Here is a 24,702-nt window from a genome sequence, read left to right as displayed (position 1 = left end):
ATTGTCATACATACCATAAAATGCTGCATTTTCAATCAGGATCCAGAGTTACTTATTACTTTGTCCTAAAATCCAACTGTTTAGCTATCAAGCACACAAGAGAGAGAGAGAGAGAGAGAGAGAGAGACTGTACATACCATGGTGAGCTTCAGGAGGATGTGATGAATGACAGCAGGCTGTCACTGCACATGAAGGGTGGCAGGTCTCCAAGAAACAAGACTGACTCTCCAAAGTGTTTCACCATCAGCAGGGATAGCAGGCCAAAGGTCATTGTAAAAGCGACCATTATTTGCAGAATTGCAATTATAGCTGCAATGAGATACAGCACCTTGAGGTGGGCCATCATAGCACCTCATTTCTCTAAAGGACTACTTCTAAAATCTATAAACCCCCTCAGAATTTTGCCATAAGATATCTTATTCAGGGCTTCCTCTGGGACCTGTGGACAGAGGGGAGAAAGATTAAATGGATGCAAGTACATGTAATTTCAAGCAAAATTATACCTAGTGAAAATACATGACTACTCTGCTTTGTTTTGCCATCCATTCTTTGAAACTTCCTTACTAACCAAACCTAACCCTGAGAAGGCTTTTCATGTAAGAAGTTATATCGTGTATTCAGAAACCCGTCAGGATGAATGTTCTTTGCAGAGTGTGAGTGGGAGATAAAGTGTTTCTGATAACTTACTCTTGCACCATTTTGTACATAGCCATGACTCTCCTATTCTTCATAAATTTATCTAAGAAATACTTGATTCAGAAGTGATTTTTTTTTCCCCTATCACATATATGAATAAAACAGATCGAAATACTTTTGAAATGGCCAACTAGTCTATTTTTGAGCTTGACAGTTCAACTGCTTTGCCTGGATTGATTACTTCAAACAGAGACTATACTGAAACACCAACTAACTCCAAGATGAAATGGTGGCTTTCCCATTCCTGCCCAGAAAGTACCTAGATAGTTACTTTCAATGTCAATTCCACCTCCACATGGCCACTTGAGGAGGATTTGCTGTGTTTTAGAGTTCTGGTAAGTAACGTTCCCTGTTTTCAGAGGATGTGTGGAAATGAGTTATGTGCCGTCTTGTGAATGTACGTGGAGGGTTTGTTGACGCGGTCAGCAATGCACCAAGGTGGCAGAGGCAGAGAGAGTTGCAAGACACCTTGGACATTTGTATAGAAATCTGGTGGCTCCTTTAGGAGTTAAGTGGAGGAGTGAGCAGGTAATATTTTACTGAGAGAGAGAGAGAGAGAGAGAGAGAGAGAGAGAGAGAGAGAGAATCCTGACCTGATCACAAGAGAGGACAGACATACTCCTCGCAGCTCCGTTGATCATCTTCTTACACCTCCATTCACTTTACACGGAACTTCGCAAAATACACAGATTAGCAAGTGGTAAATCCTAGTGTGAGACAAAAAGCAGGGAAATTAATTTTTCCTGCAAAATAACAAACTATAGTCCAACCAGTTCAACCAGTTTATCCTGAGTATTTAGGTGTTGTCCTTTCCAGGGATTTCCTAGCCTGTGGCACAGCCAAACTTTGTACTGGACAAATTATTGGATTAGAGCCTGTCAGAGACAAGCCACCCTCTCTCTCTCTCTCTCTCTCTCTCTCTCTCTCTCTCTCTCTCTCTCTCTGTATTGCATGCAGAATTTACATTTCACGCAAATGTACTTCTTTTAAAGAGATTTATACTTGTCTATGAATTATAATTATTTGAGTTAGAGAAAAATCTGTGCCCCCCCCCCCCCTCTCTCTCTCAATACTATAATCATCCCCCAAACATCTATATCAAATTTCATCTATCTTATGCATTTGCATCTCTCTCTCTCTCTCTCTCTCTCTCCTCTCTCTCTCTCTCTCTCTCTCTCTCTCTCTCTCTCTCTCTCTCTCTCTCTTCTTTCCTCCCTCTCTCCTTGTGCACAGTGCAAGAGGAAGTGGCCAATGGATTGACATGATCACTCTGGCAGTGTGACCCAATTCATTCAAAGAGACAGGACAATGCTAGGAGGAAATGCTGCCAAATATTAAGGTGTTTACAAAAAACAATGCAGTTAACACAAAAAAAACATACACTCATACCTCAGTACTACAGATCTCGCTTTAACAGATTTCAGAAGCAGTGGACAAAATCTCGAGCAGCTGACTGTGGTACGGATGGAGTTGTGGCAACACTGGACATAAGCTGCTTGTAGCAGGTGGTCAATTTGTTTAATCAATGTATCAATAAGTGTAGCTCATTGTTTCATGGTTTTTGCCCTTTTTATGTGTTGTGTTTGAATTATCATAATTTTCTATAACCATGCCACCTGGAGGGAAAGTAGAAAAGACAGCCAGCAAGTGACCTTGATGCAATGCTCTCTCTCTCTCTCTCTCTCTCTCTCTCTCTCTCTCTGTGTGTGTGTGTGTACTTACCTAGTTGTATTTACCAAGTTGTGAAATACAGGACAAGAGCCACACTAGGCTTGTGCTGTCCCATCTCCATATCAACTTTTATCTAGATTTTCTTTAAATTTATGAATTGTCTTTGCACACACAGTCTCATCCTTAAGTTCATTCCACACTGTTATACTTCTGTGTGGGAAGCTAAGTTTCTTGATGTCTCTTCTGCAAACACTCCTTTTCAATTTCCTTCCATATCCTCTTGTATCTCTCATATCTGGTATCATGAGGTCTTCTCTGTCCAACTTTTCCACTCCTTCCAATATTCTATATATTGCTAACAAATCATCTCTTTCTCTCCTTTTTTCTAGTGTAGTCAGGCCCAATCTCTTCAATCTTTCCTCATAACTATACTCTCTTAAGCTTGCAGGGATTTTAGTTGCAGCTCTCTGGATTTTCTAACTTTCTTGTAGCCTTTTTCAAACTTGGCGACCACACTAATGCTGCATACTCCAATCTCTGACGTATCATTGTTGTTATGTTTTTTTTGTTTGTTTTTTATCATATCCTCATCAATATAGGAGAATACTATCTTGATGTTTCTCACCAGATTATATGTTTCTCCTATAATTTTGTTTATGTGCTTCCCAAATGATGAATTATCAGTAATAATTACTCCTAGGTCTTTTTCTTCTTATCTTATAGAGATTTCCTCATTCCCTAAGTAATAGTTGCCAACTGGTCTTTTCACACTTTTTCCAAACCTCATCACACTACATTTTTTAGCATTAAACTCCATGTTCCACCTTAATGACCATTCATTAATCTTAATTGAGTCCTGATTTTTAAATCAGCACTTAATTAATCAGGCATTACAGTCCTCTTTATTTGTTACTTTCCTTCATGCAACTTTCTACACCTTCTGTCATATCATTTACATAAACTGTGAACATAATAGGTGCAAGTACCGAACCTTGTGGGGCTCCACTTATTACTGTTCTCCAGTTCGACCTGCTGCCTTTAATTACTGTCCTCATTTCTCTGTTTGTCAAAAATTCAGTCATGCACTTTAACAGTGATCCACCGAGTCCTCCAATTTTTTTCCATTTCCATTTTAGTCTTCTGTGCAGAACTTTATCAAATGCTTTTCTTAGATCTAAGTATATGCAGTCGGCCCATCTATCTCTCTTGCACTATATATATTACTCTTGAGTAGAAACTTATCAATTTCGTAACACAAGATCTTCCTTTTCTGAAGCCAAACTGTTTCTCTGTTATCACCTTGTTGTCTTCTAGGTATTTCACCCATCTGTTTTTGATAATCTTTTTACAAATCTTCGCCACCACACTCATGAGTGATACAGGTCTATAATCTAGTGGATCTTCTTTATTTCTGGTCTTATGAATTGGAGTAATATCTGCCCATTTCCAATCTATGGGTACTCTACCTTTTACCAGGGTGGGGCTAATTATATTGTGCTGTGCTGAGACTAATTGTGAGCTACACTCTTTTAAAATCCAACTCGATACACCATCAGAACCCATTGCTTTCCTTACATCCAGGTCTTCCAAAATATTCTTTACTACTTCTACTGTCATTTTAATCTCCTTTAAATCTGTCCCTTTTTCTAACGCTGTCCTCTCACCTCTGAAATAATTTTCTTTAGTAAACACAGAGTGGAAGTATCTGTTAAACACTTCAGCTACCTTTTCTGGGTCATCCACTGTCTCTTCTCAAGCTTTTACCGTGCTTATTTCATCTTTACTCTTTAGTTTTCCATTGATGAATTTATAAAATAATTTTGGTTGGTCTTTACATTTCTCCACAACATTCTTTTCAAAAATTTTCTGCTCATCTCTGCGAGTTTTGACATATTCGTTCCTCTTCCTTATATAATTGTTCCACAGGTCCAGTCTCTTGTTTTTCTTCCACTTTTTCCATGCTTTTTCTCTCTCCAATCTAGCTGTTGCACATCTCCTGTTGTACCAATCCTCTTTGAAAAGGTTCTCTGTTGATCTTTTGGATACCCATTTCTCTACTCCCTTATTATAATTGTCCAAGAAAACTGTCCACTTTTCCTCTATGTCTTTTGAATAACTATGTTCCAATTCACTTCACTGAAATACTTCCTAAGTTGTCCTAAGTTAGTCTTGCTGTAGTTTAGCCATTCTCTTCTGTGGTCCTCTTTCCTTATACTGAGGTTATGATCCATAACTGTGAACTGAATCAGCACATCACTTTTTCCTGTTGGGTTTATGTATTTAAGGTCTTCTACTATTTCTTGTTCCTTGGTGAAAATTAGATTGAGCCTTGAAGGTGCTTCATTTCCCCTAAATCTTGTGTCATCTGTAACCCATTGTGTCAAGAAATTTTCAATAGCCAGGTCTAGTAGCTTGTTCCCCCCATGATGACTCACTGCCTTCTGTGATCCAATTCTCTGAAGATATCTCTTTACAGTTGAAGTCCCCCATCAGGAGTATATCACCATTTTCCTCAAGGAGCTCTGCCAAACATGTCCTTGTGTCTTCAAGCATTTTCTTATATTCATCCTCTCTCTAAGAATTGGAACAGGGGAGAACATAAGTCACCACAACGTTATGGTATCTTCCAATATTCTGTCTTAAGCTTATTTTCAATACTTCTGCCTCCTCCACCCCATATGTGACAGATTCCACTAATAAATCCTTCCTAACTAGAAGCATCACACCTCCTCCCTGTTTATTCTTTCTATTTCTCATCTAGAGGTTGTATTTTCCTTCACCAGTATTTAATAAATCCCCTTCACTTGCCAATTTAGTTTCAACGATTCACATGATGCTCGGTTTCTCCTCTTTTAAATAGTCTTCTAGTTCCAACACTTCTGACATTAGTCCTTTTATGTTCGTGTATGCTACTTTTAGTCTTCCCCTTCTGCATTTACTTCCTTCCTGTACCACTTTCTCAACCTCATGTCCATGACCTTCCAAAAGAACTGTTTTTTCTCCACCTCTGATAGTTTTCCATTTTTTTTAATTTGCTTATTTTCTTAGTTCATTTACAGTATCTCTCTCTTCTCTGGTTCTATCTTTTTTTAATCCACACTTGTTTGTATTCTTCCACCTTGGCCAGTTTTCAGGATTTACTTAGTGTTTCTTCAGCTGCCACTTGTGACCTAAACCTTCTTTTCATAGGACGCTGTCCACCCTCAACATATCTACCCAGTCTTTTAATTTCTTCAATGTCTCCAGTTAGCTCTTTTTCTTCTTGTAATGTCCCCACTAATTTTTCAACACATATCTTTTCCTTCTTTTCTCTTGCAGTCCATTGAGGTGTACACTCTTCCTTCAGGCCGAATACCACAACAGTTTTTTTCTTATCCACAGTGTCTCTCACCAAGTTTTCTTTCTGTTTTATAACTTGAACAACTTTTTCTGTTAGCTTTTTGTGTCGTTTGCCTTTGTTTGTTCCTCCACAATTTTCCTAAAATCGATCTTTTCTTTCTCTTGTTCTTTCTTCCAGTTTTCCTGTTTTACGTTTAACTCTTCCACTTTGCCTTCATATTTCATTGCTTTCTTTTCATATAACATTAACTTTTTACGTAGATCGTCGTATGCACCTTTCCACACCCTCTTCTCAGCAATCAAAGTTTCAACCATCTTCTCCATCTTGTCAAATCTATCCTTCATTTCCTTCATTTTGGTTTCCAGTGTGATAATTCTCCTTCTCATCATTGTTTCCCCAACCCTTCAGTCCTCTTCCCCAAATCCCGAGAAGTCTCTCTGTCTTCCCTTCGGGACAGTCTCTGTTGGTGTAAACAACATAGAGGGGACTGAAGTAGCCCCTCTTCATCACTCATTATAACAATTTAACTGCTTTCTACAAAACACTTTTGGAGACGGGACAGCAACAAGTAAAACCAGTGTGAACTCTCACCTCTGTATTTCCACTAGGGCAGCTCTCAGAGATGTAGATGGCTGGATTTTTAGGAGCACCTGTTTGCGTTGACTTCTCTGTCCACCATGACAGTGTGTGCATGTGTGTGTTAACTTATCTGTGTGTGTGTATGAGAGAGAGAGAGAGAGAGAGAGAGAGAGAGAGAGAGAGAGAGAGAGAGAGAGAGAGAGAGAGAGAGAGAGAGAGAGAGAGAGAGAGAGGGAGAGCTCCAACACCAGCCACTGTCAAAGTCATCCACTGGCTATCACACAACCACAATTCATCTCTCTCTCTCTCTCTCTCTCTCTCTCTCTCTCTCTCTCTCTCTGTCTCTCTCTCTCTCTCTCTCCGTATATGTTCATTATATCGAGCTGCACAGCTACTTCATCATCTTCATTCATCTCATCCATCATCAGTGAGTATTTTTTCTTATTAACAGAAACAATAAGTAGCTATTTTAGGGGTATTTCTTATTAATAGAAACAATAAGTAAACATTTTAGGGGTAGTATCAATATTATGTGAATTTTAGCACTTCATGGGTGCCTTTGGAACATGACCCCTTGAAAAACTGTGGGTTCACTGTACTGTATTTATTCCTGTCTTTCGTAATGTATTTGTTGACATTACCTGCTCCTAATGTAACTTAATGCTTAGTGTCAGCGCCTACAGACAATCGGCTTCATCAGACCAATGTTCTCCCCCCTTTAGTCCATAGTACCAAGGTATGAGTGTATGCTACATTAACTCAATTTATTGGAGGATTACAGTGTAATACTACAACTCCATTTAATTTTGAAGTAGTAAGTACCTGACATAAGTGTGTGTTGCTACAAGTCTGGCAGTGCTGAAGGCCAGGAAATCCCCGGAAAGGACAACGCCCAAATGCTCAGGATAAAATGGTCAGACTATAGTGGATGTTGTGACCCAAGGACTGATACACCCTCCATCACAAGTGCCACCTATCTCATCAGAAGGATAGTCAGTCCACTACTACACCATTCATGATGTGAACATTGTGTTGTGTGTGTGTGTAATGATGGTAAAAAAAAGTCTGGTGACAGTGTGTAAAGCGCAGTGACAGTGAGTTAAGTGCAGTGACTGACTTAGAAGTGTAGTGTATCCAAAGTGTCACCGTAGCACTGTACCTACACTCCTCCCTGCTGTCTCAGTATGCAGAATTCCCCTGGGAACACAACCCTCCAAGGCCTCTAGCCTCACCTACATTCCTGGAGGGATTAACCACAGTGAAGGCTCTGACCTGACCTGACCTGACCCACCTGCCTCACACCACCACTGACGCACATGGCAGCTTCTCCTCCCCTACACAACAATATCGCCTGGGCTGGCCAAGCTGGTTTCCCTAGTGCTAGATGTTGTTGTATATGTAGCTGTTACACGTGACAAGCCTGTGATGCCCTGTATGGAGGAAGACTGCCCTAATTCAGTGTGCCAAGTGTTCTTCAGATGCCAATTTCAACTGCTCCCAAACAGCAGATATAAGGGTTGCACATGGCTTCTCTCAGCCAGTCACGTACAAGGTGACATCATCCGCCATCCCAGAGTCTGTGGAGGCCAACAGTGAGGACCTGACTGACATGCAGGAGGAAGAGACAGAAGACATCATTCAACACCTCCTCTCCTCTTCCACTAGAGAAGAACTTGCCACATAACTTATGCTGCTTCAGGGAGAGTACAAAAAGCAAGATTTAATCATAAAAAGGTACAGGGAGAAGACAAAGCTCCTCCTAGACCAGAAAACTCCTTTAGCAAAGTCTCTAAGTGTACCAGAAATGATGGAGATTGCAGAGCAACAAGAGCAATTTCCTCAGATTACTACCAGAACTGCAAGTGCACTACCCAGTAAAATAGACAAAGACTGGGAAAACGTGCTCTAAGTCTGCCTCCCGTCAAAGCTCATGATCATCAGGCAAGCCTCACAAGTTAAGAAAACTCTTCGCCTGCTCCACACCCACACTCAATGACAACAGAGCTGACAGGACCTGCGAGGACAATACCACCACCACCACCACCACCACCTCAGCCAGCTACAGGAACAGTGGTACTCAAGCCAGGGAGGATGAGAACAGGGAAGATAATCACTGCCTCCCCAACCCATGTAAAAGAAACAACATCGCTAGTAATACTGGTGGCAGTGGAAACAACAACAACAACTGACAAACAGGAAATCAGCAACAGATGGGCAGACAACAAGCCACTAGAACAAGACAGCAACAGGAGGTGCGTCATCACCCTCCTGCTCAGCAAGGCAACTCCAGTCCATGCATGCTGCCCACCAGGCAACACTGCCCCCCCCACTTCCATCCTGATGCAGACTGACATGGGTGTGGCACAAGACGAAGCCATCTCCCGCACTATATGGCTGTGGGACAAAGCAGAATGGCCATTGCTGAGGAGGGATCTGCAGAATACGGACTGGGTAGCTATTCTCTCTGGACGAGCAGATGCCAAGGCCAGGGCATTCAATGAGCGGCTCAAGTCTCTCCAACAATGGCATGTTCCTCACTGCCAGTACAGGTTGTGACTCACCGATCAGCCCTGGTTTGGGTATCATGTTGACTTGCAGCAGAGAAGTAGCACTGTGCATGACTCTGCTTCAAGAGGAACCCAACTCACAGCAACAAGGCTCATGCCACACCCAACATCGTGGGTGCCTTTGACCATGTGTGGCACAAGGGCTTGCTCGAAAAGCTCCATGTCAAAAGCATTCAAGGTCACCTTTTGATGCTGATGAGTGACAATCTCCACGACAGGTCACTCCATGTTGTCCTCAGCGGGCAGCAGTCCAGGAGCCTCCTAGTAGGGAGCTTCAGTTCCTCAGGAATCTGTGCTGGGGCCAGTTCTCTGGAACCTGTACACTGATTACCTTCTCAGGACCCTGCCAGTAGTCTCCATGTATGCTGATGACTGCACACTCTCCTGCTCTTATTGTTGCCAGAAAAGCCAGTGAGCAGTTGCCAAAATCAGCCAGCAAATGCAAATAATACAGAGGCAGGGGTAGTGCTGGCAGGTGAGCTTTGCACCTGAGAAGACTCAGGCCATGGTAGTGTCTCAGTACCTGGCAGCCTCACAAGCTGTTGAGGGAAAGGTGAGGTTCGGCTCCATCACCCTCCAACTCCAGGACCACATCATGATCCTCAGAGTGAACTTTGATGCAGAGCTCCGCTTCGACCAACACATACAGACATGAGAACACTGCTCTCCAGCCACAAGCAGGTTGGGGTGGCAAGGTCACACACCAGTCAGCACTGGAGGACCTTCACTGCCAGTCTCTCGACTGTGGAATATGTTCACCGCAGCAGTACCCTCAGTGTGAGAGATGTCCAACCAACAGGTGAAGGTGGATGCAAACAGATGGCAAGGAACACCCACCACTCCACTGGTGTGGTGAACAAAACTCGGTTTTTGAAATAGTGCCATGAGGAAAGGTGGCGCTTTAAGCTGATAAAAGTGCACAATATACAGATTTAATCCACTACTTACTCAATGATATACATCAATACAAAAGTGTAACATGCCCTATACAGTCTTGTATATATGTTGTGAATACTGAGAGAGAGAGAGAGAGAGAGAGAGAGAGAGAGAGAGAGAGAGAGAGAGAGAGAGAGAGAGAGAGAGAGAGAGAGAGAGAGAGAGAGAGAGAGAGAGAGAGAGAGAGAGAGAGAGAGAGATACATGACCCTGCCTATTACGTCACTGAACATCGCCTCTGCGCAGGTGTGGGGTCATCAATTTGCAGGTGAAGTCAGTGGACACCTACTTGGCAGGACTAATAAATCTTGTCAGATCACCACACATATAATTTTGGACTGCAAATTTTAATTTATAATGTTTACATTGTTGTAGACTGGAATCTTACAGACTTATTGTATGTAATCATAAATTATGCTGTACCTTGCTGTGGTTAATAAACTATCTAACTATCTATTGTTTCAGAGAATCAGCCCCTAACAACATGGCAGGTCATTCCTGTCCACATCTGCATTAAACCATCGTGGCACGTAGCCTCTTCCCCTCCCTCGGCAGTTTACAGATTAACAATGCCTCTTCCCCCTCCCTCTGCAGTTTATGGATTAACAGAGTACTCGATGCTTTTGATATCTTGTTCAGATATCTGCCTTTAAAAAAATAAGAAGTTCCCACTCATTTGCTACAACCAACGTTCGATGGCACCTCAGTAGAGCGTTATATACTGCATTCCTCTGCAAGCTTTGAGTTTTCCAGCCACACTTGTAAATCTGACAAATAATGCATGCATGCATGCGAACACACACACATACACACATACACCAATTCACGTTTGGTTAGCAATTTCCCTTAATGTTGTTATACTTGTTTGCTGTTGGTAATATGTGAGTTATGGTTTATTTTGGGAACCTTTAGAAAGAACAGGTGAGGAGTTATGGACACAATGATCCAACACTACACAATGCAACACACCACCACCACAGGCTAGCACAGTGACAGAAGCAGCATCAGTCATAATTCACTAGAAAAGAGTGAACATGACATTCCTTCCTTCCTTCAGATTGTGATATGAGGACTGACTGACAAGCAACCTTCAGGAGTGTCTCTCCATTCATGCGAAAGGGGCTTTGTCAAGAGGTTTCACCAGGAAGGAAAGACTGTGGAAGAACTTTCCTCCTCATTCGAGTTCCCTCCCCTCCTCACTCGAGTGAACATGAAGATTGGCAAGCATCACCCTCTGCCTTCAGGCATGGCTCAAGAGTTCTCTACACTCAAGTGATTAGGAAGTAAGTGAATGACTGATGCAAATAAATATGCCACACGAACCAGTGAGAAAGTAACAAATCCATATCTGATTCCATATCTGCTGTGGCTGCCTCTAAACATTTGGAATTCTGATATGCAATCAAGCACAGTAAACCAAAATTTAAAGTATTGGACTTATATTTCATCAATGTTATGAAATTGTTATGTAATAAATATATTTTTGTAAGGTCACTTTTTTGCCTAAATGCATGTTAATGAAGGTATATAGCTAGTGTTGATTTAAAGTCATTATTATATTAATGTCTATTTTTTGTTAATACCAATAGAAAAATCTGAGTCTGGCATATATATTGTAGCCGCACCGGCTGGGCATCAATTGGCTCTCAGGTGATCTGTTTTACTGATCACACCCATCACCGTAGGGTCGAGGAAAGGCAGTTCTCCCTGACACGTTTATTGATGAGGTAGGCATGACCGTAAGAACTGCAAACAAGTTCTCGGTCTCAATTTCTTACAAAATAACATTATACACTGATATTAAACACTTTCAACATATTACAATATTCATTAACAACACATGCAATCAACTTGGCACTATGACAATCAGTTTTTACTACAAAATTGAAGTATTTACCTCGGTCACCATCCTGCCCATCTTTGAGCGCGACTTGGCCGTGAGTGATGCCCACAGGCGATCAGTGGGTTAACCACACTCTACCAACAAGTGAGCATCGGCTTTGGTGCTTAATATAGCATTGAATACTGATACTTACACACATTACACGTTTTCATGCAAATAGAAAACTATTGAACATTTCACTTATAAATGCTGAGGAATAATGACGTGAGGTACATACGCTTTACGTACAGTAACATATATGCTATACAAAGATGGGTAAAATTTTTACTTTCACACTCAGCATTATAAATGATTTGTGGAGGATATATATGGGGTTCAAATTACTCAGAATGAGAAGCTCTTTCCGATGGTAAGTGTAAGAAAAACCTTTTTCAGACTGGTGAAAGAGTAAAATAATACCTTAAGTTAATCAGTAAAACTATGTGGTACAATCACATACTTCATAGTGGTGATGAATCATTCCAGGTCTTGACTTCAACATGCACATCAGCTTGTAGGGCATCAATTCGCTTGATTAAAGACAACCTTAGTTGCCATGGAAAGTATAGGATCTGAAGAGTGTGGCAGTAAGGAACAGTCCTGTTCTTTTTGAGTATCGTTAATTTGTTTTTTTCTCTTTTTACACTTCTATATCGCATCTATAATCATTCAACCCTTTGTTGTTGTCACTTGCTGTTGTCTTGTTTTTCTGGTTGGAAGATGCAAGAGAGTCTGATGAGGGACCCAAGACCCCATCAAGGTAAAGATCAAGGTATTGTTCATGTGGCCTGCCAGTAAATTTGCAGTTTCAACCAATATACCCATCCTCTTTATTTCTTTCACCAAAGTCAACAAGCATAAGGAGGGGCCAAGCAAAGCCCCTCCCTGGACCCCCTCTTAAGGTCACTAACCTAACATCCCCTCCCAGTCCCGCCCCCTTAAGGTCACTAACCTAACATTACCTAACATCCTAATCCCCCCCTCCCATGAGGTAAATTAATGTAATGTAACATTTTCTAACCTCCTACATTCTGTCAGTCATTACTACCTACCAACAGTAATTACTGAATGAAAATACCTTAAGATAGTGAGGGAAATGGTGGTAAACTGCCAGTTCGTATATTCACAGCCAGCACGCATCTTCTACGTGGCCATGGGCTAACTGACACAGCACAGACAGTCCCGGGTTTTCCTTCCCCCTCTAAACATACGTGCCTATATGTGATTGGCCGACAAGTTTCCGTGTGACTTGATTCACAGTTGGTAACCCCACGTCATCATAGGTCTTAACATGTGACTCAACGTTATGGAGCCATCAAGCATGCGCACCAGTGATAACATACGAATACACTCAGTATCCCGCGAGAAACAACTGGAGGTAGATCTAAGCTGGAATTGACTTAAACCTTCAAAATTCTCATCTAAAGTTATTATTAATTTCCAACAAGGTAAAATGGGGCTAGAAATGCTCCAAACAGTGAGTTGTAGATCCTGCGAAGGGCTATAATTACGTATGGTGTAGTGGTTGAAACTGCAGTAATACCTGAATAACTGGATCAGGATGAGAAGGTGAAGGCCCGTTGTCCCACTTTAAGAAGTGATTTGAGCACACTGCACGGCATTTGGAAATTGGTTGCCCTCCAAGTCGCTCTCCGCTTACACCTGGCTTCCCAAAGTAGTCTTTGTGCAGTGTCTTTCTTCCTTGGAAAGGCACACCATCCTTTCACGTCTCTGTCCTGCTTACGCAATGACAGCTTGCAGTCAGCAATAGCACAAGTGTACACTGACATGTTCTTGTGAATGCTATACTCATGTATTGTATACAGCGCTGGAACATGAACGTGTTTTGTGGTGCTCCTGGGAGGATTTGGTTTTGGTAATTTAGATGGTCACTTGATGGTGGGGCAGTTTCTTACAGATGCTTACAGATGACTTCTGGTAGTAGGCTTGATTTCTCAGGCCTGTGACACCAGTTCTTTAAGTTATCTACTACTTGTATTGGTTGGATGGTAGGTGACCTTTAACCCTAGATGAGTATTCCTGTTCCAATTGGAATCACACACTTGTGCATTTTATATTTTCGCGCACAGTGTTCCCACAGAAATGGGTATTTGACAACTTTTGTTAGTTATACCCACAATGTAACACATGCGCTCATAGGGGAAGGGTGTGTGGCAGTACTCCCCACAGATTTCTGACTATGGTAAGTAGCTTTGTATCCAATTGGCACAAGTAAACCTAAATAATTTTTTGGATAAAAAAAAGTAAAAGGGTGAAGGAAAGTTGCCATATCTTGTTGTGTTAGATGATTTGGCGCGAATTTTCTGAGTGTTACTTTGAGTAAAATTTGTTGGACAGTAGACATGACCCATATACTAAAGCTAGTTTTATACATTATCTACGTTTATTTTATTTATTTATTTATTTATTTATTTATTTTATTTTTTTGGGGGGGGGATTTGAGTCATGCCTCAAATGAGGCCAATTTCTGAGGATGACATATGTCAGATACTGAATTCCAGTGTGATGTCTCAGTCACCACACATCACACTGGAATCAGTCACCAATGGCAGAACCCCTCAGTGAGCATCTATGGGGATGTCCCCCCTCCCCCTCCATCTCGTGGCTCCTCTCCACCATCAGAGACACTCAGAGTGTAGTGCTTTGCCTGGTGGTGGTGTATGTGCTATTATAACACCTACTAAGGAAAGTCAAGCTACTGATGAGGGAGTACCATCAACATCAGGCCTTCCTGTCAAGCGATGTCTCTGCACATCCACCCCAAAGCCCAAGAGAACATGTTTTGTTTTCACTGACTCATCCAGTGATGATTCTGATCCAGCATTTGTACCTGAGTCTTGGGATGATCCATTCAGCTCAGATGCAAGTGTAGTGGTTCATATGTCCTCTCAGGTCTTATCACCAGAACCATCATCACCCTCCCGGGACACAGTGGGCGGATCCACACTTTCCCAGGATGCATCAGCGGGACCATCATCACCATCTCAGGACAACAGCAGGTGGATCCACACCCTCCCAGGACGCATCAGCGGGACCATCATCACCTTCTCAGGATCCAACAGGTGTATCCACATTGAGCGTTGATCGTGCTGAGAAGCGATCCATGTTATCTTGTAGCCAATGTCTTACATCTGACAAAACTATATGGTCCCAGACACCTCTTCCAAAGCCACATGAGCAGTCATCCCATACACAAAAGGAGTGACGGCCAAGTCACGAAATGCTGTATCCGCCAAAGATTTTTTCTCACTTTTTGTGGATGATATGGTGTGAGACATGGTGACATAAACATACCAGAGAATAGATGTATGTGCACCAAAACATGCCAATGATAACATTAAATCAGTATCACACACATGCCCTGGAGATAATGGCCCTCATGGGCATACTTATACAATCTGGGGCTAAATATGATAATAAACTGACAACAACATAAATGTTTGATCCACAACATGGAGCTTGTGAAAGAAGATTCCAATTCCTCTTGGAATTCTTAGTATTTGATGACCAAAGCACACGAGATAAATGCAAGAAGACTGGTGAGCTGACCAAGATTAGGGAGTTCTTTGAACATCAACTGCAGAGAAAGTTACGTCCCTGGAACAGATATAACAGTGGATGAACAACTGTTAGGGTTTTGAGGAAGAAAATGCAAGTTTAGATTCTACATTGGCAACAAGCCTAAGAAATATGGCTGGAAGCTTATAATAGCATATGATGTGGAAAATAATCATATGCTAAATGCCATTATTGATTTGGGGAAGCACAGGCATGAAAAAGTAACCAATGGAAAACTTGGTGAATATTACACCATGAAAATTATGGAACCTTATCTGGACAGTGGCAGAAACATCACTGTGGACAACTGGTTCACTTCTAAGTCCCTTTCAGAAGAACTAGACAAAAGAGGAACAACTCTCATAGGAACATTACGATGAAAGGGGTATGTCCCTTCAGCAATGGTTGACACTAAGCTAAAATGCCCCCTGAACACAAGCATCTTCCTCTTCAAAGAGAACCTCACCATGGTGTCATACAAGTCAAAAGAAAAACAAGGTTGCTCTTTTGTTATCTTCAAAACACAACGCTCCTGAGATTGGAGATAAGGACAAACCACAGATTATCCACTACTATAAGAAAACAAAAGGTGGAGTAGATGTACTGGATAATATGTGTGCCAGATACTCCTGCAGCCACAAAACTCAACGGTGGTCAGTCTGTCTATTCTATGGAATCCTAAATATTGCTGTCATGTATGCTTTCATTCTGTGTAGACAGCTACAAGGTATCAGTGCGATGCACTTTTATGCATACACTGGCCAGGGAACTGGTGAGGCCATGGGCTGAGGTGAGGCTTTGTCAGAGGGGCATGAAATTGTCAGTCATCTTGCCCATGAGATCTTGCCTCAACATCACCCATGATACATCTGTGGTTCGCGCAGCTGCATCAGGTCCCCACAACAAAAGGAGGTGCAGTTTCTGCCCTTGGAAGACAGCAAGACAGACAAGGACGGTCTGCTCCCAGTGTGAGAAGCCTGTGTATCCCAACCATTTAGATGTCCTATGCTTCGAATGCCAAGAATAACTGGTAAGTCAGTCAGATTTTTTTTATTTTATTATAAAACATAGCTAATAGTAGTCCAGAATATTTTTGTACCACAGTACCATTTAGAATCAACAAAACATGTCTTTATATTTTATTTTTATTTTTTTCGACAATGATTCCAATCGGCACACATTTAAAATCACCCATTTTGATTCATTCCAGGCACCATGATTGCTTTGCAGCGAAGGTTTGGCAGGCAGAATATGGCATCCACCATCATGCTAGTTTACTTTGGTAACAATTTTTTCTCTTAATTTCATTTTTTTTTTTTTTTTTACCAGCAAATCACAGATTATTATTATTATTATTATTTTTTTTTTTTCAGTGGACTCAAAGTCAGATTTTCAATTTTTTTTATTACAAAAAAACTCACCAGTAGTAGTAAGAAATACTTATTTTTGTACTTGACTATCATTTAGCATCAATAAAACATGTCTATATTTTATTTTTATTTTTTCCTACAGTGATTCCAATTGGCACACGTTTACCCAAAAATTTGGATGTATACCTTTCTAGGGTTAAATTTGCTTTATAATTATATTTTAGCTCAATTTTTCCAGGCTCTGTCTTTCAAACTCCAAGATTAATATGAATGCAATTACAGCCTCTGGTAGGTTGTTCCAGATGTTTATTACTCTGGCAGAATATTTTCTAACACTGCATTTTATCCATTGCCTGGAGATCTTGTCATGTCCTCTTGTGCATCCTTCTCTTTTTATAAAATAAATTCTTACAAACTTCATCATATATTCCATTCATTATCTTATAAACTTCAGTAACATCTCTGCGGACTGCTGTATGCAAGGGTCGGTAATTTCAGCCTTCTTAATATGTCTTCATATGTTATGTCTTGGAGTGTTAGATGAGTTTTGTTGCCCTTCACTGTACATTTTCAAGACTCTCTGTCTTTGACTTTGTATGGGCACCATATCTGATTAGCATATTCCAGCAGTAGCCTCACCAGTAATACAAATAATATTTTGAATATTGCCTCATCCAAGGTGCTAAAAGTTCTTCAGATTAGTCCCATCAGTTTGTTGGCTTTGTTCAGTTTCTCTGTGAGGTGTTCCTCAAATCTCAGTGTACTGTCCATTACTACCCAGAGATCTCCTTCACATCCACCTTCATCTGTATTCCAGAACTGATCTCATATTGACTTTTGCAAACCTCTGTTCTTCCTATTCTCATAAAAGCTACATTTTTCAGGGTAAAACTTCAGCAACCACTTGTCAGACCACTTCTCAGCATTGTTCAAGTCACTTTGCAGTTGTGTAACAATCACCATGCTCACTGATCTTTTTGAAAACTTTTGTGTCATCAGCATACTGGTATATTTCACTATGATCCATTAAATTTGGGAGATCATTTATATAGGTGAGAAACATTAGGGACCCAAGGACTGACCATTGTGGTACTCCACTTGTGACTGCCTGCCAAGAAGATGCTTCACCATTACTCTCTGAGTTTGGCCAGATAGAAATGCCTTGATCCAGCCCAGTATGTCTCCTCTGATGTTATAACTTCTCAACTTCTCCAACAGTCTTTTGTATGGAACTGTATTGAAGGTCTTCATGAAATCACAGTATGCAATGTCAATGGCCCCTTCCTCATCCAGAATCTTTGTCCACTTGTCAAGTACTTTTATTAACTGAAGCACAGTTGATCTTTCAGATAAACCTAAACTAACTATTGCTGTACTGATTATTCTTCTTCATGTGTGTAATTATTCTTTCTCTTACAATTGAAGCTATGATTTTACTCATGAGACTTACTGGTCTGTAATTGCCCAGATCACATTTGTCTCTCTATCTGTAGATGGCAGTAATATTTGCTCTCTTCCAGTCCTGTGAAACTTCACATTCCTTCAAGGATAAATTGAAGTTGATTTCCAATGGCTTTAGGATAGCTTCCATAATCTCCTTGATAACCAATGGGTGATGTCCATCTGGTCCTGGTGATTTACTTCTTTTCAAGTTTAGTAAGGCTCTTTCAATCTGTGCTTTTGTTACTTCCATAAATGATAACTCCTCAATCTATTTAGTTTCCAGGCTTGGTATGGCAGCCTCAGGTCCATTCACAAACAAACTTGAAGAATTTGGCAAGGACTTTAGTCTTTTCTTTGTTATTGGTGATCTTTTCTCGTTTTTCAATACCAACATATAAATCAGTGACTTGAGGTTTGTATTTCATCTTCTTTACATAGCTCCAAAATACTTTTGGATTAGACTGTATATTATTTGCTATGGTTTTCTCTATATTTTTAATAGTTTTCTTGTTTCTCTCCTCAATTGGTTATCAACTTTACAGTATTGTGTCTGGTCACTTGATACGTAAAGTCTTTTTTTAACTCCCTCCATATTTTTCCTCATGTTCTTCAATTGTTCCCATAATCTTTCGTCTCGTTTTATCCTGGACCTTAATTTCCAAGTCATAGGTAAGTTTTTATTAGTTCTTCTCGTCATGTCCTTGTCCCAAAATTCTCAACACAGAATACATTCCATTACTATTTCTTGAAACTTATCCAAGAACTTCTTCCATACTTTATTCACATTATCATTGCCTAGGTACTCTCCCCCAGTTTATATTCAATTTTTGCTTCATTATTTTGTAGTTAGCATTTTCATACATGTAAACTATTCTTTTACATTGTGCATCTAATGCCTTTACCTCACAGTTAGTGTATACAGGCGTGGTCACTCTTCCCAAGCGAACTCCTTATGCTTACATTTTTTATAATTTCTTCATCTTCAGTAAAGATAAGATTCAGTATGTTTCCCTTGACACCTCTGGACCTGGTTACACTGTGTACATGCTAAGTAAAATAACAATCACATGCTTTTTCAATGAAATCATGTTCAAAATTACACTCACCAACACAAACTGTGAAAGATCACCAGTCAATACCCAGCAGATTAAAGTTACCAAGTACTACTTTGTATTTAGATTTAGCAATGCTGATTTCCTGGAGTAAACTCAGAAGCTTTTAATTATTCACCTGATCACTGCTAGGCCTTCTATAAATGGACACCAGTAGCAAGTCCCCACTTTTGGTTTTTATCCTCACACTCATATATTCGCTAAAAGGCTTTTCAAATTTCAAAGATAGAAAATCATTCCTTGTTTAACATACAGTAACATGCCTCGTCCCTCCTCATTGCTGGATAAATTTCTCCCTGATAAAATCATATCCTTGTATCTCATATTCAGATATTGACCTCTAAAATCTACAGAACTTTGGTCTGACTGGCAATCACATGTGGCTTTTCATTAATTTCTTCCAGTTTTCCAATTAATTCATTCATTTTGTCACATGTAAACATATCAACAATGCTGAACATTATTCTGACATTATCAAGGTCTTTATTGTTGTTTCTCAGAGTTCCTCCATTTTATGGTGATCTTTTCTTAGTTTCTGTGTGGCTAAGAGATCCCTTCTTGTGTTGCTATTGTGTTTTGTATATTAGTTTGCTCCACACTCATCATTCAGTATTTCACTATATTTTACTATATAAAATTATGTTAGTCATGTAAACTCAAGTAACTATCAAGAAATAACATGGTAAAATAGCAACAGAAAAATACTGGAAGGGATAAAAGCACAGGAAATCAATAGGTACACCGTAATGTAGTGTTTTGAGACGACTACTCTGTACTTCAAGACGATGCTGACCAACTTCTTAAACCATCCAGCGAACACCGAGAACTTGACAGTTCATGATATCTCCCACTGAGAAGTGTTGTGGCAGGATGGAGAGTGCATGAAGACTTCCCTCATTACTTCAAGTTGTAATCCAATGATCAGCAAAATAAATAAATAAATTCCATACATGTATCTTGTGTATTCATTAACCTACCACATACAAAGGCAGGAAAAACAATAAAATTCAATCAAGTATATACTGTCTTGTCTTACTATCTTTAAAATATTATATTGTGAAATATTACAGTACTTCTTACTTCAGATCCCAGTCAGTGTCCCTGTCAGTGAGGCTGGCCAGCCTCCTCATCCATTGTGTTGCATAGTCCCTTGTCTCCTAAGTTTCTCTATTTTTGGCATGTTGTATCTATCTAATGTCTCCTTAACTGCATCTCTCCATCTTTTCCTGGGTCTTCCCCTCGGTCTACTACCATTTGGTACCCATTCCTATCTTTTGGCAATTCTTCCCTCATCCATCCTCTCAAAATGTCCCAACCACCTCAAATGAGTCACATCTATTTTTGTCAACACTGAGACAACTCCAACATCTCTGATTTTATTATTTCTAATTTTATCTCTTCTTGTCTTTCCTGTAATCAGTCTTAAAACTCTCATCTCCACTGCCTGTATTCTGCTTCTTTCCTTGTTTGTTGTCCATGTTTATGACCCATGTATTCGAGTTGGAATCAAAATACTTTCAAACATAATTTTCTTGTCTGTTAGAGGTATATGTGCATCCTTGAGTAGTAGATATAATGCTCCTGTTGATTTAGTATAATGCACTATTCTGTCAGTTATTTCTTGTTTATTATTTCCTTTTGATGTAAATATACTTCCTAATCATTTCACTTCCCTGACGTTTTTTACTTTGCTTCCCTGTATTTCTACTACGAAGTCTTCTTCCCCTCTATGGACTTTCACTTTTTCAGTTTTTTCCACATTCATCTTTAAACCTGCATCTGTCAGTACCTTGTTCCATCTCAACAGTGCTCTTTCCATGTCTTGCTTGTTGTCACTCCACACAGCTATATCATCTGCATATACCATTGTGTCTCCTTCTATTTGTCTATATCCCCTTTTAAAACATTTCATTATTCCATCCATGTATACACTAAAAAGAAGACGGGATGTGACACTGCTCTGTTTTACTCCAGAGCTTACATTTAACCATTTATCATTCTCGTATCCCATTCTTACATTGTACTCACAAAGAATATAAAGGCTAATTATTCCTCTCTTCAGCCTGCTTCCTATTTCATACCTCTCTTCTAAATGTTGCCAGTCTTCCTCTTGCTAACGAGTCAAATGCTTTCTGTAGATCTATAAAAGCAATGTATACATGTCTACTGAATTCCCATGACTTTTCTATTACTATCCCCAAAGCAAATATAAGATCTGTAGTGCTTCTATTTCATCTATATCCATATTTTTCTTCTCCAAGTTAATTTTCTATGATCACTCTAGCCCTCTTTTCTAAGATTCTTTCATCCAATTTTGTGATATGATTAATTACTGCAATCCCTCAATAATTTCTGCAGTTTCCTTTCTCTTCCTTTGTATATAGGTACTATTATTGTTTTTCCCCATTGTTCTGGAATATTCTCTCTCCTTCATATTGTTTATAACTTCTAATATTTTCATCTTTAGAAGTTGCCCACGTTTTATTAGTTCTATTTAATCTGTCACAACCTGATGACTTTCCATTTTTCATTTTTGATAATGCATTATCCAGTTCTTCTCCTGTTATATCATCTTCATCTTCATTTGTGATATATTCTTCTTCTTGATCATAGTCTGCTATTTGTTCTTCCCATTCTACATTTAGTAATTCTTTAAAATATGTGGTCCAATGATCATTAATTTCTTCAGGTATTGTTATAACCTCTCCATTGCTATTTTTCATATTTATTAGTCCTGTTTCTTGTTTTCTATATGCTTTGGTGAATCTATATAGTTTATTTTTTCTATCTTGAAGTACATCTTGTTCAAGTTCTCTTCCTCTTTCTCCCCACCACTTCCTCTTAGCTTCTTTCCTTTCTTTGTTTACTTAACTTCTTACCTCCACATATTCTTGGCTTGTTTCTGGTGTTCTTCTCCTCAGCCATATTCTGAGTTTCTTAATCTCTCTAACCAGTTTCCTCAAATCTTCAGACTACCACAAGGAGTGCTTCTTCTTACTTCCTCCTATCCATTTGTTTCCCAATTCCTGTTCTGTAACTTCCTTAATTATGTTACTTACATCTTGCCAATTTGTCTCTTCTCTCCCCATGCATCCTTCCAGTCTTTCAGTTATTTTTGTCTCATATTCTTCTTTTATTCCTGATTCTTTTAAACCTTCTGTTTTTATCACCTTCCATTTATGTTTTCTGGGAGTGGTTACTTTTGTTATTTTCACTTCTCCAATAACAAGTCTGTGATCTGAATCCAAACTCACTCCTGGGACAACTTTTATACTTTCTATGACTTTTTTATTTGGTGATACAAAGTAATCAAAGAATGATTTTTTATCAAACTGTCTTGTACTATTGTTCCATCAATATCTAATATACATACGCTGTTCTCTGTGTTTGAAAACCTGTTCATAATTTTAAGATCATTTTGTACATAAGTCTATTAGTTTTCTCCCTCTTCATTCTTGTGTGGCTCTCCAAATAGTTCTATGACTGTTTCAATTCCTCTTCCTTCATTTCCCACTCTTGCACTGAAGTTTCCCATCGTGATGTCTGTTCTTGACGTGCATTGTAATTTTCCTCTGGGTTATTTAAAAACTCCTCTTTTTCCTCTTCTGTGCCTACTCTATTACTCTATGCATTCTCCTTTCTTCCTTTGTACATCAAAATATACCCATGTCTCAGTTCTTTATCTGTTTCTTCTCTATGTTTAGTTTCTGCCAGGCCTAATATGTCAATTTTTCTGTCTTCCATCATGTCTAAAATCTCTTCCTCCTTATTGAGGTAAGTGGCTATGCTTATTGTTCCACATTTTATTTTAATCTTTTCCTGATTCTTGTCCTTATAGTGTTGCCATTTTCGTTTCCTGTTTATCCACCCTTCTGATGCTAGTCCTTGAGTGTTAAAAGCAAGTTCTAATCCACTACCAGCTTGCGAGAAATGAGCTTATGGATGCATGTACAAAAACTAACTTGATTCCAAATCATGCTGAGGCACTCCTGGTTTTGCTCTTTGCCTTGTCTCCATACAGTAGGCCTCTCTGAGCAGGCTATGGAAGGAAATTTGGTGCTTTCACATGTGAAAACCAAACAGAAATGAACAGCAGAAGGAAAATAAAGTATGAAATACAGAAAAGACTACTAGCCTGAGATGTGTCTATCTCAGGAAAAACTTTATAAAGTGCATCTGCACATTTGATGGCTAAGTGCTAACAAAGCAACCTTGCCATATACAAAAACTGTCATACACATATATATTTATAACCATAAAATGCTGCATTTTCAATCGGGATCCAGTCACTTATTACTTTATGTCCTAAAATCCAACCGTTTACCTATCAAGATTTATCAGATTCCTTTAATCTAACTTGCATGATTCTCACAGCTCTCAAGTGGAATTTAACTATGGCACAAATGCATTATGTCTTACCAGTGCGCTGATGAGAGAGAGAGAGAGAGAGAGAGAGAGAGAGAGAGAGAGAGAGAGAGAGAGCATTAACTACATACCCGGGTGAGCTTCGAGAGGATGTGAAGAATGATAGCATATAAGCTGGCGCTGCACATGAAGGGTGGCAGGTCTCCATAAAACAACACTGGCTCTCCAAAGTGTTTCACCATCAGCAGGGACAGCAGGTCAAAGATCATTGTGATATTAACCCTTACTTGCAGAGTTGCATTTATAACTGCAATGAGATACAGCATCCATCAGAGAGAGAGAGAGAGAGAGAGAAAGAGAGAGAGAGTTATGATGCAAATGCATAGATAACTAGACAGAATTTAATATAGATCTTTGGGGAATGATTATAATATTGAGAGAGTTGCAGTTATAACTGCAATGAGATACAGCATCCATCAGAGAGAGAGAGAGAGAGAGAGAGAGAGAGAGACGTGCAGTACACGAACCTGTCTCCTACCTCACTGAACGTCGCCTGCGTGTGTATGCTGTCTTTATGTGCATGGGCTCTGTCTGTTTGTGTGCGCGCGGGCTCTGTGTGCACGCAAGCTCCCTCAGTGTGTGCGTTTGCTGTGTCCACGCATGCTCTGTCTGTGAGCGTGTGCGTGCGACGTGCGTGCTCTGTGTGTGATTCACTTACGGTCGTCTGCTGGTCACCACCGGGAAGAGCTCAGAGCTCATAGAAATCACTTACCACACAACGGGACAGCGAGGTCGCAACCCCTCAGATTATATCCCGTACCTACTTGCTGATAGGTGAACAGGGGCTACACATTAAGAGGTTCGCCCATTTGCCTCGCCGCGCCCGGGATTCGAACCCGGGCCTTTTTGGTTGTGAGCCGAGCGTGCTAACCACTACGCTACGCGATGTGTGTGTGTGTGTGTGTGTACATATGCACATAGAAAGTTGTGCAACAATTTATCCATATTTATCCTGTTTCTTACAGCCACCTATATAAAAGTAAAAAAAAAAAAATATATATATATATATATATATATATATATATATATATATATATATATATATATATATATATATATATATATATATATATATATATATATATATACATACATATATAGGA

The 24,702-nt window shown here is 39.8% G+C and overlaps 1 long non-coding RNA gene across 2 annotated transcripts; it reads right to left on the bottom strand.

Moving 5' to 3' along the window:
- Positions 1-112: 112 nt before the first annotated feature.
- Positions 113-24,579, bottom strand: LOC135090400 (uncharacterized). 2 transcript variants are annotated; one of them, XR_010261902.1, is made up of 3 exons: positions 24,067-24,579; positions 23,671-23,846; positions 113-439 (listed from the first exon to the last, which is right to left on the bottom strand). It is a non-coding gene; the product is annotated as an uncharacterized LOC135090400 (long non-coding RNA). The 2 variants fall into 2 exon arrangements; XR_010261901.1 differs by having other exon boundaries at positions 24,078-24,579.
- Positions 24,580-24,702: the final 123 nt, after the last annotated feature.

The sequence above is a fragment of the Scylla paramamosain genome, chromosome 3 (genome assembly GCF_035594125.1).
Source record: "Scylla paramamosain isolate STU-SP2022 chromosome 3, ASM3559412v1, whole genome shotgun sequence".
Lineage (NCBI taxonomy): Eukaryota > Metazoa > Arthropoda > Malacostraca > Decapoda > Portunidae > Scylla > Scylla paramamosain.
This window is presented reverse-complemented; position numbering and strand designations above follow the sequence as displayed.